This window comes from Stegodyphus dumicola, chromosome 3 (assembly GCF_044657685.1).
Source record: "Stegodyphus dumicola isolate Sdum_Otavi_A_Nest chromosome 3, ASM4465768v1".
In the NCBI taxonomy this organism is placed as follows: Eukaryota; Metazoa; Arthropoda; class Arachnida; order Araneae; family Eresidae; genus Stegodyphus; species Stegodyphus dumicola.
This window is the reverse complement of record NC_140770.1, coordinates 46,643,235-46,656,509: the sequence shown is the minus strand read 5'-3', so window position 1 is coordinate 46,656,509 and position 13,275 is coordinate 46,643,235. Positions and strand designations below refer to the sequence as shown.

At 31.5% G+C, this 13,275-nt stretch overlaps 1 protein-coding gene across 4 annotated transcripts in view; it reads left to right on the top strand.

The window, feature by feature from the left end:
- Window positions 1–13,275, top strand: part of LOC118194729 (histone-lysine N-methyltransferase SETMAR-like) — a 33,359-nt gene that overhangs the window by 3,793 nt on the left and 16,291 nt on the right. For 2 of the 4 annotated variants that reach the window (XM_085812842.1, XM_085812840.1), the window contains exon 2: window positions 7,661–7,763. The gene's annotated coding sequence lies outside the window, so the exon portion shown is untranslated. Of the gene's footprint in view, window positions 1–7,612; window positions 7,764–13,275 lie in introns of all 4 variants that reach the window. The other 2 variants (XM_085812839.1, XM_085812838.1) reach the window with 1 other exon arrangement.

Sequence of the window (13,275 nt, the reverse complement as noted above, 5' to 3'; positions counted from 1 at the left end):
CTGAATAGGGAGTGAAATTTTATCAAGAACATCAATTTGTTGTTTTAACGGCCGTGGCACCGCCACTCATGTGACAAGTTAGTTTTTCCAAAAATTTTCTCAAAAGCATTCGGGAAAAGCAAAAGAGAGTTAATTTCTCAAAAGCAAAAGGGAGTTAACTTATACATTGGTATATATGGTACATCATTTGAGGGCCATTTGTCATAGGAATCTTCAAGTTTATTATAAAACTCAACCTTAATTAGTATTGCATTTGTTCACAGTAGGAACAAATGTAATACTAATTAAGGTTGACTGACAACTGATAATACTAATGTTATGAGGACAAGCTCGAATCCGTACTTTGCAGATCCTGTCATATAAATTTGAAGTGTGTGATTCTGTCTCTCATTTTCCTAGTTGCCACAGATCCTACCTGAAAGCAGTGCCGCTTATCCTGATAGCTATATAAAACACTGCGTCGTCTTTTATCCAAATTTCCTCGGCCAAGCCTTCTGATCTTCTAAATGGCCAAAATATCCAAATTAGGATTATCAGACACATCAACCAGATTTTTAAGTGCTCCACCCTTGCAGAATGTGTGAACATTCCAGGTGCCAATAATCAAGTCTGTTATAATTCCATGTCATCTGTGTGGTATCCACCCATGATTTAGCTTTTGAGGTTTCTGATCTGGATTTTTTTCCCACAGGGTGTAGTAGTTAGTCCCCCAGACATTGGGTATCCATTTTTATCGCCTCTTATGATATGCATGAGCGACATTGGGACTATCCTTTCACATCCATTCATCACATGGGTGACTGTGGCATTATTCCATCATAAATCAATGCTGCATGGAATTTTTACTTTAATTAAGAATTAATTAAAGTAATAAATAAATAATTAAACATATTTATGTTTTATTATTATGTTATGTTAAATTATTAATTTTAAGAAGATAAATAATAAATTAATAAAAAATACTTAATTGAAGAATTAAGTATTTCTTTATTAATTTAACTAAAGAAATTAATTAATTTAGAAGTTTCATAAAGAAAAACTTAATTGTTCAGGACATAACTTTTTCATGGACATAATTTTTTGCGGTGGATCACTTGATTTCCCCCCTCCCCTCCTGTGCATAAAGCTTGCAACAATATTTTGTATGAATGAAGTAACAATAATTTGTATTTTTTAAAACCCCAAACAGCTATTAGTTTCAAAACACGATTTTGTATTGTTTCACTTTACATTCAAATTTGTTGCCATTCCAAAAAATGTAAGATATTTTTCTTTCATTTGTAATTCGCCAGTTATTAATTAAAAAATTAAACTATTTAAAAGCAATAGATGCAGTTCTTAAAAATGTCATTTTTTTAGTTTTAAACATTACAGCATTTCTAAATCGAAACAGCAGCGTTTTACCCCGTACCTCAGAACATCAAGTCAAGAGAGTTAATGTCCTGTGGTGACGCCTGTCTGCTTTCTCCTGTCCTCGAGATGTATCACCACCTGTTCTCCTTTGTCTTCATCCGAGGCATGCCTTTCAAGAAATATAGTCCTGTGAGATCGTTACAACATATTTTATCACTTTTTAAATATACGGAAGATATATAATGTTAAAGCTGATATTGGAATATTCCAGTATTTCATTCTAAACCAATTTGTAGAATATGTATGCTTGATTTATGTTGCACAGAATATAGAATCCAATGTTTCACTTCTTCCTTCTGAGTGTGCTTTCTCTGTATAATAAAATTAATACTCTAAATAACATATACAGTACAAAGTTCAAAATCCGGACTCATGAGGACTTCGACAATTTAAGCATTTTTTTTCAATGTAGTTGTTTAAGATGAATACTTTGTTTCTAATTTTATAGAAACGCGTAATATCTTGTTCAGTTACAAAGTTCCATTGGTAAAGTACTAAAACTGCCATATTGAGAATTCCTACTAAATTGTTAATCAAAACCTTTTCATTCTCAAAAGCTTCTTGAAACAATACATATTTCACCATCTATTAGTTACTAGTTGCTTTGGGCATTATCATGTGAATGGAAAACTTATATTCATCATCTTTATTTATTATCTTTTCTCCACACTTTTTCATAAAGTCCATTGATCGGACAATTTTGCCTCCCATTCAAAATTGACATCAAAATAAGGTTATTGTTTTGCCTAATTTTGAAGTCGCATTTTCTGAAATCTGAATTGCATCAAGGCTATAGAAGGCAAGTACCAGATATGTTTTTCACTTTGAAGATCCTGCTACAGCTTCTGAATTGAAAACTTTTCAACATAAACAAAAAATTCAAACTTCAGTTTTGATGAGATGGCAGTAATAATTAGAGCCTACAAAAAAATGATGAGATGACTCAAATTAGAAATTTAAGAAACAGCGCAGTTTGCTGTGTCAAAACTAATATTCACTTCCTCAGAATCTAATCTGATGGCTCCCTCTGCCATCATAAGGAAACCTGTATGACATACAGCCCATTGTGATACTTCTTTGGCAATATGAAGCAACTCCAGTGATGGAACACAGAAAAAAACTTTATTTAGCACTCAAAATGACGACATACAAAACAAAAAGAAAAAAGAATTCTAACATTTAAAAATAAATTACATTCTTCGTGCGAGAGTGGCACTGGAGCCTGGTTTCAAATTTGCCATTCACAAATACTTTAATGTTCATCTAATTAAGTAATTTATTTTAAACTACAAGATTTTAATAATATTTAAAGCTGTTACACCATTTCAAACAAGTGCCGTTCACATATTGTACTGGTCAGGTAAAAAAGTGTTCTTTGCCCTCTCCATAACCACCCAAGGGCTAGAAGCATGGTTGGGTCTAATGGCAGTCATATTGTAATTCCTTAGGAAACAAAAGTGAAATGCAAAAGTGGCACCATCTTATGACTTTCAAATGGGTTATTATTTTAATACTGGACTTCCTTTTACAAAGTTGGAACTCACCACCTTAATGCCTCACATATATTTCTCTCCGTTTTGTGTTCTGCAATCCAAGCCTCCTGGTTGCTTCTTTTGAGATCATGTGCATCATGCAAGTGTCCAAGTATCCATCAGTCGATATATCGTCCTTAAAGTGACATGCAGGAAATTCAGCTAGTTGAGAGTAATATAATCTTTACTTCTTTACTGCACAGCTGCATTTTTTTACTATTGTATTACCTTTACCAAGGCTTTGTTAAAAAAAAAAAAAAATGCCAGTTTTCTGAAGTCTGGATACTTGACTTTATATTCTAATCGGAGGCAAAACTTTTTTCCTCGTGACAGAGATGTACAGGTAATAAAAAAAAAGTAATTTAAAAAAAAGGTACACTCAGAAAATAAAATACAGTTAATGTCACGAGGGCTCAAAATTCTAGGTGAACAAGTTTTATGTGTCTGCTTTGAAATCCTTGGATGTAATGAATTTTGATAAGTGGTGAAAATTTAGGTATCCAGTCCATTTTCTTTAGAACTCATGGCGTGGCTATCCTTAAAAAGTAAAATCTGCTCCTACATAATATAAAAATTTTATTGCAATAAGCAGGAAAAAAGATAATTAATTGTTTACAAAATTGGCATACCAAAAGTACATGCTTAATAACTTATGGATTCAGGATGAGAAAATGCATCATCCTGAATCCATAAGTTTGCCTACTGTTTTTTCTCTGCACATCTATAAGTAATCATACTAATTAAAGAATATGATTAGAAAGATAAATAACCATTACTACTTACTGCAAGTATTATGATAAACTACTCTTAAGGCTTATCACAGAATTTGATTCCAATGCCACTGTTGAGAATGTTTTTTACTATAAGGTTTTATTTCCCATTAATTTGAAATTTATGATAATATAGCGTACTTATAGCAGTTTTTTAATCTACTTTTCATCATGAATTTTAATAAAGCTGTTACCAGCATAGTTTGAAATCCGGCATTCTATAGAATAGCATTGTATATAATGCCTAAAACTAGCCAGTAATGTATGAAACGATTCATATTTTACACATTTCCTAGGCGTTCTATAGAATGCCAAATGAGAAACCAGCAAAGTATAAATGAATAAGTATTTCTCTCTCAAAGTATGAAATACATAATAGAAAGCATCCAAGCAATGGGGAAAAGGTGAAACTAATCAGATTATACAAGAAAAAGATCCTGTTTAAAAAAACATGGATGAGATTGTAGTCGATAGTGGATTGAACCAACATGATGAAGACATGTTTATCAAAGAGATTATCGTTTTTGATACCTGTTGTGTGTTTAAAGGAAACCGATGATTCATTTACATGCAAAAAGTGTCATAAAAAAATTCGGTACTTTTCTGTTTTGCCGGCGCAAGCGATAAAGTCGCCAATAATGGTACAACCGATGCCAAAAGGAATATTCTCTCTGGTAACCTTTTACGCCTCATTTTCAAAACAAGTCGCAGCTTTTTCTTATCAGATTGATTGTTTCTTTCAATACTGACATATAATTACATAGAATTTTTATCAGATAGTTCAGTTTTATGTCTAAGGCCATTTTCGGTAATTAAGTCAATTAGGATGCAATCACAGCGCTTACCCGAAGCCGAAAATATAGAAAAGGTAAAGTCAAGGGTTAAATTCATCAATTCTAATGAGAATGCATTAGCGAAGTAAAGCACTGCAGTTTTCCAAATTTTCTGAGTAAGCTATTCGTACGAATTAAAATATTTCTTGCATTTAAACTTGTGTTCCAAATTAAGATTTAACTTGAAATTAATGTAGATAATTACTGAGAGCATTAGATTTTTGTAGAATAGTTTGCGTGAGATGAGCTCGCTTGGGGTCACGTGATATGAACCGGCGAATCATGATGTTGAACCATGAAAGCATAGTAAATTCTTAAATTAGTGTCTTTTTATAAATGTATTGTCTTTATTTATTGGCTTTTTATAAAATTTTAAGCGATATTAAAATGTTTATGCCTTCAAAATAAAAAATTCTTAGAACTAAAATTTTTTAAATATTTTTTATGTGTATACTGTATGTTGTCGCCAATAAAGTCTGCTTGGCGAGATTTGCACCGGCGAAACAGAAAAGTCCAAAAATTCATACCTTCTGTGGCCATACTAGTAAAGATGAAGAAATGGGTATTTTGTGCACCCTTTGTTTTTAAAACCGAAAATGCTATTGAAGGTAAAATAAATTCTAAAATCAGTCTGGATAAACAAGCCAAAAAAATTTAATGAAATCGGAAAAATAAATTTCCCGCTGCTTCTTTGGGAACTACTGTGTGAGTTCTTATTCCTGATGTCAACAAGGGGTGATGTTATTTGCACAATATATTGGCTGTTGTAATAAGTGCGACAGAGGATGGTTTCTACTAACTTAGAACTTCTGAAGGAATTTTAAAACAAGTATATGCAAGATCACAATTCACTTTATGCCCTAAGAACTTGCTTAAAATTGAAGACATCCCTGATCACGAAATTCCTCTCAAGTCAGTTGCAACTGCTCAGTTCAGTAGAAGCGGCCAAAGATTTGTCAAATATATGCGTAAAACAAAGTGACAAAATATGAAATGTCTTTGTGTGAAAAATTGGATGAAATGTCATTCAAGCCTATCATGTTGCAACATGATAGGTTAAGTAGGTTAATTTTAATTTCTTATTTTTATATGGTTTTTTCCCCTTAGTAAGAAAGGCATAAATTTTGTTTTGTACAACTTTCGTTTTTCTTTATGTATTTTGAATAAATTTTTCTTAATGGCACTCTCATTGTTTTCAAAAATAAGATTTGTATTTTTCAGAAATGCACGTTATATATATAATAGCATTAGCAGGACATTTTTTCATATTTGCCTAAATAACATTTGTCATTCTATACAGTGCCTAGGGAAAGTATGTAATAATTCTCATATTTCATACTTTGCCTAAAAACATCTGGCATTCTATACAATGCCGGTGTTTCATACTTTGCCAATAACATAGCAATGAAATTTTAGAATTGTGTAACTTTATGCGTAATCAATTTTTCAATACTTTGTAATTTCAGATCCATATTTGTGGTTTTCATGTTGTTTCAATTCAATAATGGGTCATTTTAAACAATATAATCTTTTCTTTAATAAAATTTTATTTCACATGAAGTTATTAATTGAGAATAAAAGCAGTACATGTCAAATCTAATTTTTGAATGTTAAATGACTTCAATGTGTAATCATTTGTTTAGTTTCTTAATGTAAAAACTGATTATTCTGTTACCTAATCCTGCTTCCATTCATCTTGTATAATCAAAATTGTATTGTTGCATGATACAGTATGAAGCCCAAAACCCAGATGCCCAGTATCTGAACCACCAGCAATTTTTTTTTTTTTTTTTTTTTTTTTTTTTTTTTCTTTTCTTTCAGAGTTTAGGAATGGTGACTATAATACTCAAGAAAAGCACATGTCCCATAAAAGTGATTTTTCTCTGGATTTACTCAGATTTTAGTGTGTCACTTTCAAACACTGTTGCTTAATGAATCATATTGTGACCAACTATAGACATTGGCCACAACTATACTTTCTATCCTTGCATGGTTGTAAAGTTTTAGTATTTTTCTACCTGTCCTAAACAGGAAATAAAACCCAAGGCATATTTCTTTGGAGAGGAATAGCAGCAAACTCAAAGTTCCATAAGAGCTATTTGTAATAGCCGAATTTCACTAACATAATAGAACATTCTTTTAGTTCTATTAGTTTTCTTATCATATCAAGGGTATCAATATTTAATAGCTGCTAGAACTTAAACATTGTGCTGAACTGAGTGATGAATCTAGCTGAAATGATAAATAATTGTGTCATTTATCATTTCAACTACTTTATCATCAACATCGTTTTTATAATTTTCAAGTATCTATAAGTGATGTATGTGGTCAGTTCCTTATGAATGATTCCTAGCAATCTGTCACTACTTAGTATTTTAGGGTATTTGAGGCTTCACAGCATTTTCATTTTCTTTTAAGCCAAATACCTTGTCTGATTACTTAACAAGTATCATTTGCTTCTTCATAAGTGGATAATGTTAATACTTCATAATAACTAGAATTTTATAAGTTGTTAGCTTTTAATGCAGTTAACTAAGTTACACTGAATTAAATTATTTCCAAGCATCTGGGAAAATAAATTCAAGATTTTTTTCCCCTCCCCCCAGATATGAATACAGTAGGATATATCCACTACAGTTTTAAGTGAAAATAAAGAAAGAGGTTAAAAGAGATTGAGTTAAAGAATAAAAAAATTGGTTGAAAAAAGACTTTTTTTTTTTTTTTTTTTTTTTTAATTTTATGGGTCCATTAAGGGGTAAGAGCAAACAGCTGTCTTCATGAACTTTTTTTTTTTTTTTTTTTTTTTTTTTTTAGAGAATATATTCAATTATGCATGAATTTAACTATTTAACTAAAGTCTCTTATGCCTAGCAAATTATTTTCTGTTTTGCTAGAAATAATTTATGCTGTATATATATGTATGTATTTATAAATTTAAATTTGGAAAATATTTATTATTTGTATGTTTATTAATATATAAATTATTATTATATGTAATAAATAAAAAAATGTCTTTGTTCATTTTATTCCACTTATATAATGCTGTGAATTTAATCTTTTTCAGCCTTTTTTGTTGACATGATTTCAATTAAACATGAGCCTTCTGTTACAGTTTGAGTCATTGAGACTAATCCCCTTTTCCTCAAGTGGCATTCTTCACCATTAAGAATCTCTGGAAAGCTGTTAAAGAAAAAACATAAATTCATTTATAGCAGGTAAGACTCGATAATGTATCTCTTGCATTGCAAAGTTTTACATTTATTTCACGTTAAGCTTTTAAGTTGTTTTCTAACTGGTGTAAATGTTTCCTCAGCTGCAGGGTAGAAATCAATTAATACATAATTAAACATAGAATTGGCTTTATTTTTACATTTAGGGAACAAAAATACATGCAAAGTATCATCTATTTTTGCTTCTAACATCTGCTGCTACATCATCAGAACATGTTGCATTTCAAAAAATTATCTTTCTGTTGCCAAACTTTAAACTGACTTGGCTTTTGTTGAGACAGAGAAAACTGCTTCTTTCACTGTGATTCCTATTTACAGACCTTCGTAATCCCTGTCCCCTTATTTTCTGTCCAAGCTAGCTAAAATTTCTCCCTAACACTTGTGCCAGACAAGAATAAAACTGAACTTAAACATTGTGCTGAACTGAGTGATGAATCTAAGTTCTATATTAGTTATATAAACACGTAATTTTTAAGTTATTCCATTTAAATTCAAATTTGTTTAATCAGTATCTTGAAACACCAAAAGAAGTAAATCTTCTGTGAATGCCTTGATATAAAACTTAAAACATGTAGTCCAATAAAAATTAAATTGCATTTCATTACCTAATTTCTATAAAAATCTCCCATAAATATAATAAGACCCTAAGTTAACATTCCTGAAATTGCAAAAGTTATAACCAAAACAAAATACACAAGATATTCATAACTTTCTAGAGATAGCTGCAAATTCACTGTATTAATGCACAACCTCACAAAACACTAGAGAAGAAATATCCTTCCTTACAGGGTGTCCAGCAAAGGAGTCTCTGAGTTTAAAATTAAAAATCTTGAAAACAAAGATTAATAGAGGAACACAATAAGCTGTATATTTATTCTGAAAGCTGTAAGATTATTATATGAAAGTTTCGAATAGTTGCAAGATCTTCCTGCTCTGTATGCTGGCTCTTGGATTTTGAATGGAAACATATCTAGGCTGTTTTTGAGTATTTTCTGAATGCTGGAATAACTCGAACCAATCTCCGCTGCAGTTCTTCAGATGGATTTCCTCGAATTTTCCTGAATAATTCCAGAAACATTTGCAACATTTTCAGGAATAGCTACAGTTTGTCTGTGACCAAAATTCCTTACCAGATCATTGGCCACACTTCCTGTCTGTTGGACACTTAATGAAGAGCCTGTGAATGGTTTTCACCTCAGATCATTTGAGAGCATTCAATCATATTTGAAAATTATGCCTTGTCGCCATAGGACTTTGATCTAACCTGTGGTATTCCAGTACCAGAAACACACATTGTTCAATGGAATACGTGATTTCAACCTCTTCCTTCCACATGCTAACCTCCTTTCGCATTTCAAGAATGAACTGGCTCTAACGTCTTTTGGAGCACTGTTTGTTTATATGCATTGTGCCATCTGTTGGCAGCTTCTGTAACTGTTATTTAAAAACTTCTGTATAACAAACTTACAATTTTCACAATAAATATACCTCTTGGGTTACTCTAACAATCTGTGTTTTTGAGATTTTTAATATTGAATCAGGAACTGCTTTACTAGACATCCTGTAAAACTGATCTATCTAGTTCAAAAAAATTCAATGAATCCAATTACAGTCAAAAATCGTTAATCCGGACTCGTTGGGACTTCGGCGATTCCGGATTATCGATTTTTCAGGATTATAGATTATCAGTTTAAATCTGGTAAGATGGCATGCAGAAATTCTAAAATTAAAAATATGAAACCGTAATTTATGAAATAAAGAACAATTATGATCTAAAGGGTATCAAAATTTACAAAAAAAAAGCTTAATATTTATTTGTTTACTTTATTAAACATTTCTTTCAATGTAAGTTGTTTAAGTTGCTTCGTTTTTTACGTGATAATACATTCCCTTTAATTCTATAAACAGACATAATTTCTTGTACAGTTACAAAGTACCGCTGTTCAAGTCCTATAATTGCTGTGTCTACCGACTAATTTGTCAATCAAATTTTTTTCGTTTTCAACAACTGTCAACCTCTGTCACTTTCTTCGCTATCGGAAGCAAATTATAATGACGAGGAATTTGATTTAAATCATATCAAAGACGGATTACATCGAGATGAAATACAGTAAGGAATTATAAGCCAAATAAAATAAAAACATCTGCCCTGAAGATAAGGATAGTGCTGACGCATCAACTTCCAATTCATTGCGTGCCCCCCCGCAGCATTAAAGATAAACAAAGTTTAGATAAACAAACGTTAAAGTTTAGATAAACAAAGGATATGCCTTTATCCATTTTTTGTAGCAATTCCACTTTTTGTTTAATGAACTTCGAAATATACTTTCGCTTTGTAAATCATTTACATATTAGTAAATGTATATCAGAAATTCTGTTTGACATAATCGAAAGTTCAAGCTTACTTTTATAAAATTGCTCTAACAGTTTGCAAAAAATAATAAGCCAGATCCAATTCGAAGATTAAGGAACAACGCAATCTGAAACATTAACTGAAATAGATAATTAGATAATTTTAGTTTACCTTATACAGTCCGTTATACATTAAACGCGCACTTGTAAACGTATTTTGCGCACGCGCACAAGCATATTCGCAGCCGTAAAGGTCTTAAGTAATCAATCAATATATGCTAACCCCTCCTGCAAACTTAATGCAACTAGGGTGACACCCGCAGTCAACCTCTATCAGGTGGGAGGGCCGGACATGTCCGCTTAGAGATTAAAACTAGTACTCTTGCTACGCCAGGGTGCCTCAAATCCCTGTGCAGACTTTTTAGAAAACTCTCTCAAATCCTCCGGGGCTGAACCGGGCCACCGGATGCTTACACACCACGGGTCTCGGAGACCACCCCGGAGGGAGGACCTCTACAGACCTTTGTCAGTTTGGCGATCTGACCGGCCGTTGATGCGCACCTGCCAGTACTACACGGCTGCCCGTCACCGAAGGTCATTACCCGGAATACACAGACTGACTACGCTACCAGATCCTCCGGTTCTGGGACTTCTGCAATCCCCCTTGGTCCGGCCGTATAAACGACCTTCCCTCAGGTTCTGGAACCGCCAAGCTCAAAATGCTTTTCCCCCAGAGTACTCTGTCAGGATATAGGATCCAGCCAGTTGCACCCCAGTGGGTAAGGTCTTAAGTAAGGTTGACGAAAGGTCTGCGCAAATGTCAAAACGACGCATGCACAGAAAATTTGTAGCTTATTTCTTTATGTTTCTGGTTGCCCTGGCAACCAGAAACATAAAGAAATAAATCCAACCAATTTCATTTAAAATTTAAAATAATCCTTAATAAACAATTAGATGATATTTGTGATACAAGAATAGAATCTTTTTTTTTTTTTTTTTTTTTTTTTTTTTTTTTTAACTTTAGAGAACAAAAATATTTATGAAATATCAACTTACTTTCACTACCAATAATCACTGTTACATCAACATTTTGCATTGAAAAGAATTACCTTACTTTTGCCACTCATTGTTTAGCTAAATATTTAAAAACAAGCAATTCTTCAAACTAACAGCTTACTTTTTAAAACAGAGGTTAATCTTCTTAAAAACTTCCCTTAAATATTTTTTTCAATAGGTAATATTTATATTTGTATTAAGTAATATTGCTGAAACCAAAAAAAAAAAAAAACGAAAATGTTTTTTAAAAATTTTATTAAAAATTTATGAAATAAGTAGCAAATTAAGAGCAGAACAAAGTCTGAAAGGATTCAGATTTTAACATTGCACCAGAGGATGTTTTTAATGGTTATTATGCTCTCATTGAGCTCACATTTATCAGTCTACTCTAGGATATACTCTTGCTAACACGACTTTTTGATTTTATTATTAACTTCCTCACTTGGACATTGACTGAAGGAATGTGCCCGTTACCTCAGGGCACTGAACATCACTGTATACCCAAGCGAATTTTTACCGCTAAGCCTAACATGAAAAAATAATTCTTATAAATCTGCTTTTTATCTAAAAATTTGATTCTTGCAATGCTTAAATAATAATTCTTATGACATAAACAGAAAATCCTAATACTTAAAATAAAAATTTAGAGTTAGTGCGGTATTTGTAATAATGATTATATTCCCATATTTAAATTACTTCCCTACAATAGTGAACTGAAAATTTAAGAATTTAAATATCATTGCTTGTTATGTCTTATTGCCAGATTTACCAACAAAAATTTTACGTATTGTAATTTTTGTAAAATGCTTGCACTGTGTGAAACATATCTAAATCATAACTGCATGTTGTTAGCATCCTGCATTTTACTTTTGTAGAATAAAATAATGAATAATATTCATCACAACAATGTTAACACTCTAGAAATTCTATTAATTTTTTGCATCATTTTTGATAACTATGTGCATTTGAAATAAAGCATTCAGTTTCAGCTTATGAAATATGGTATGGTGGGCCATCAGTGACACTTTGCTCCCGTGTTACATTCGAAGTCGGGATGCACAGAGGGAGACTGAGCCGTTTCATGTGTGATATGGAGCGAAGAGGTTAAACATTGCTTTCTTCACACTTATGCCACATAAAATTCAACCGTACATTCACAGAATTTTTTTAATTCAGAATAGAATGTTAAGTGTTGCCATATATTTTTTCAGTTTTTTCTCAGTTTATCATATTAGTGACCAGTTTTCATAATATGATAAACTTACAAAACTTTTTCCATCCTTTTAACTTTATTTATTATTCTTTACTCATACACCACATAAATTTGAACAGCAAAATCACAAAGTATTTAAAAACTACATATCTTTAGAACTAAAAAGTGTTGAACTTAAGAAGTTCTGAATTGAGTGTTGCCACACCATTTTGTTTAATATTTGCTCTATTTCATTATAAATAATGCAGGACAATATCATTCGGTGACAGTATCCTTTTATTTGTGTTCTGATGCTTTTTTTATAACCCCAATTGTTTCTGTAAAAATAATGCATAGTAATAACATTTGGTGGCACCATCCTTTTATTTGAAAATAAAGTCGAAACAAGTGATTTGGGCAAAAAATTGAAAATCAAGACTAATAGCATCTCTGGTGCCAATAAAATAGTTACATTGTTGCTATTCTGAAAAATTAAGTACTTTTTAAGAGTGAAAACTAAATTGATCATTATTAATTTCTAACTGTTATATGTTTTAGGCTTCTAGATTCTTCTAGTTCTTTTAGACTGTATAATTACAATATGCTTTAGTGTACTATTCCATAATTAGGATGTATTAGATTGTTAAATGTGTATTTTAAAGCAGGAATGTTATATAGAAGGAAAATATCTCTGTAGTAATAATATGTAGCTCTATACTAAAAGTATTTTACTATATTTATGTGTTTTATATATTATTTTATTGTTTATTAACTCATTCTTAAGGCATTCTCAATATGAAAATCAGCAAGAAAATGCACTTAATCATCATTAAAATAAAAGATTAAGTCACCAAAGTATATTTGATTAAAACAGGAATGGATATAGTCATTAGGTTT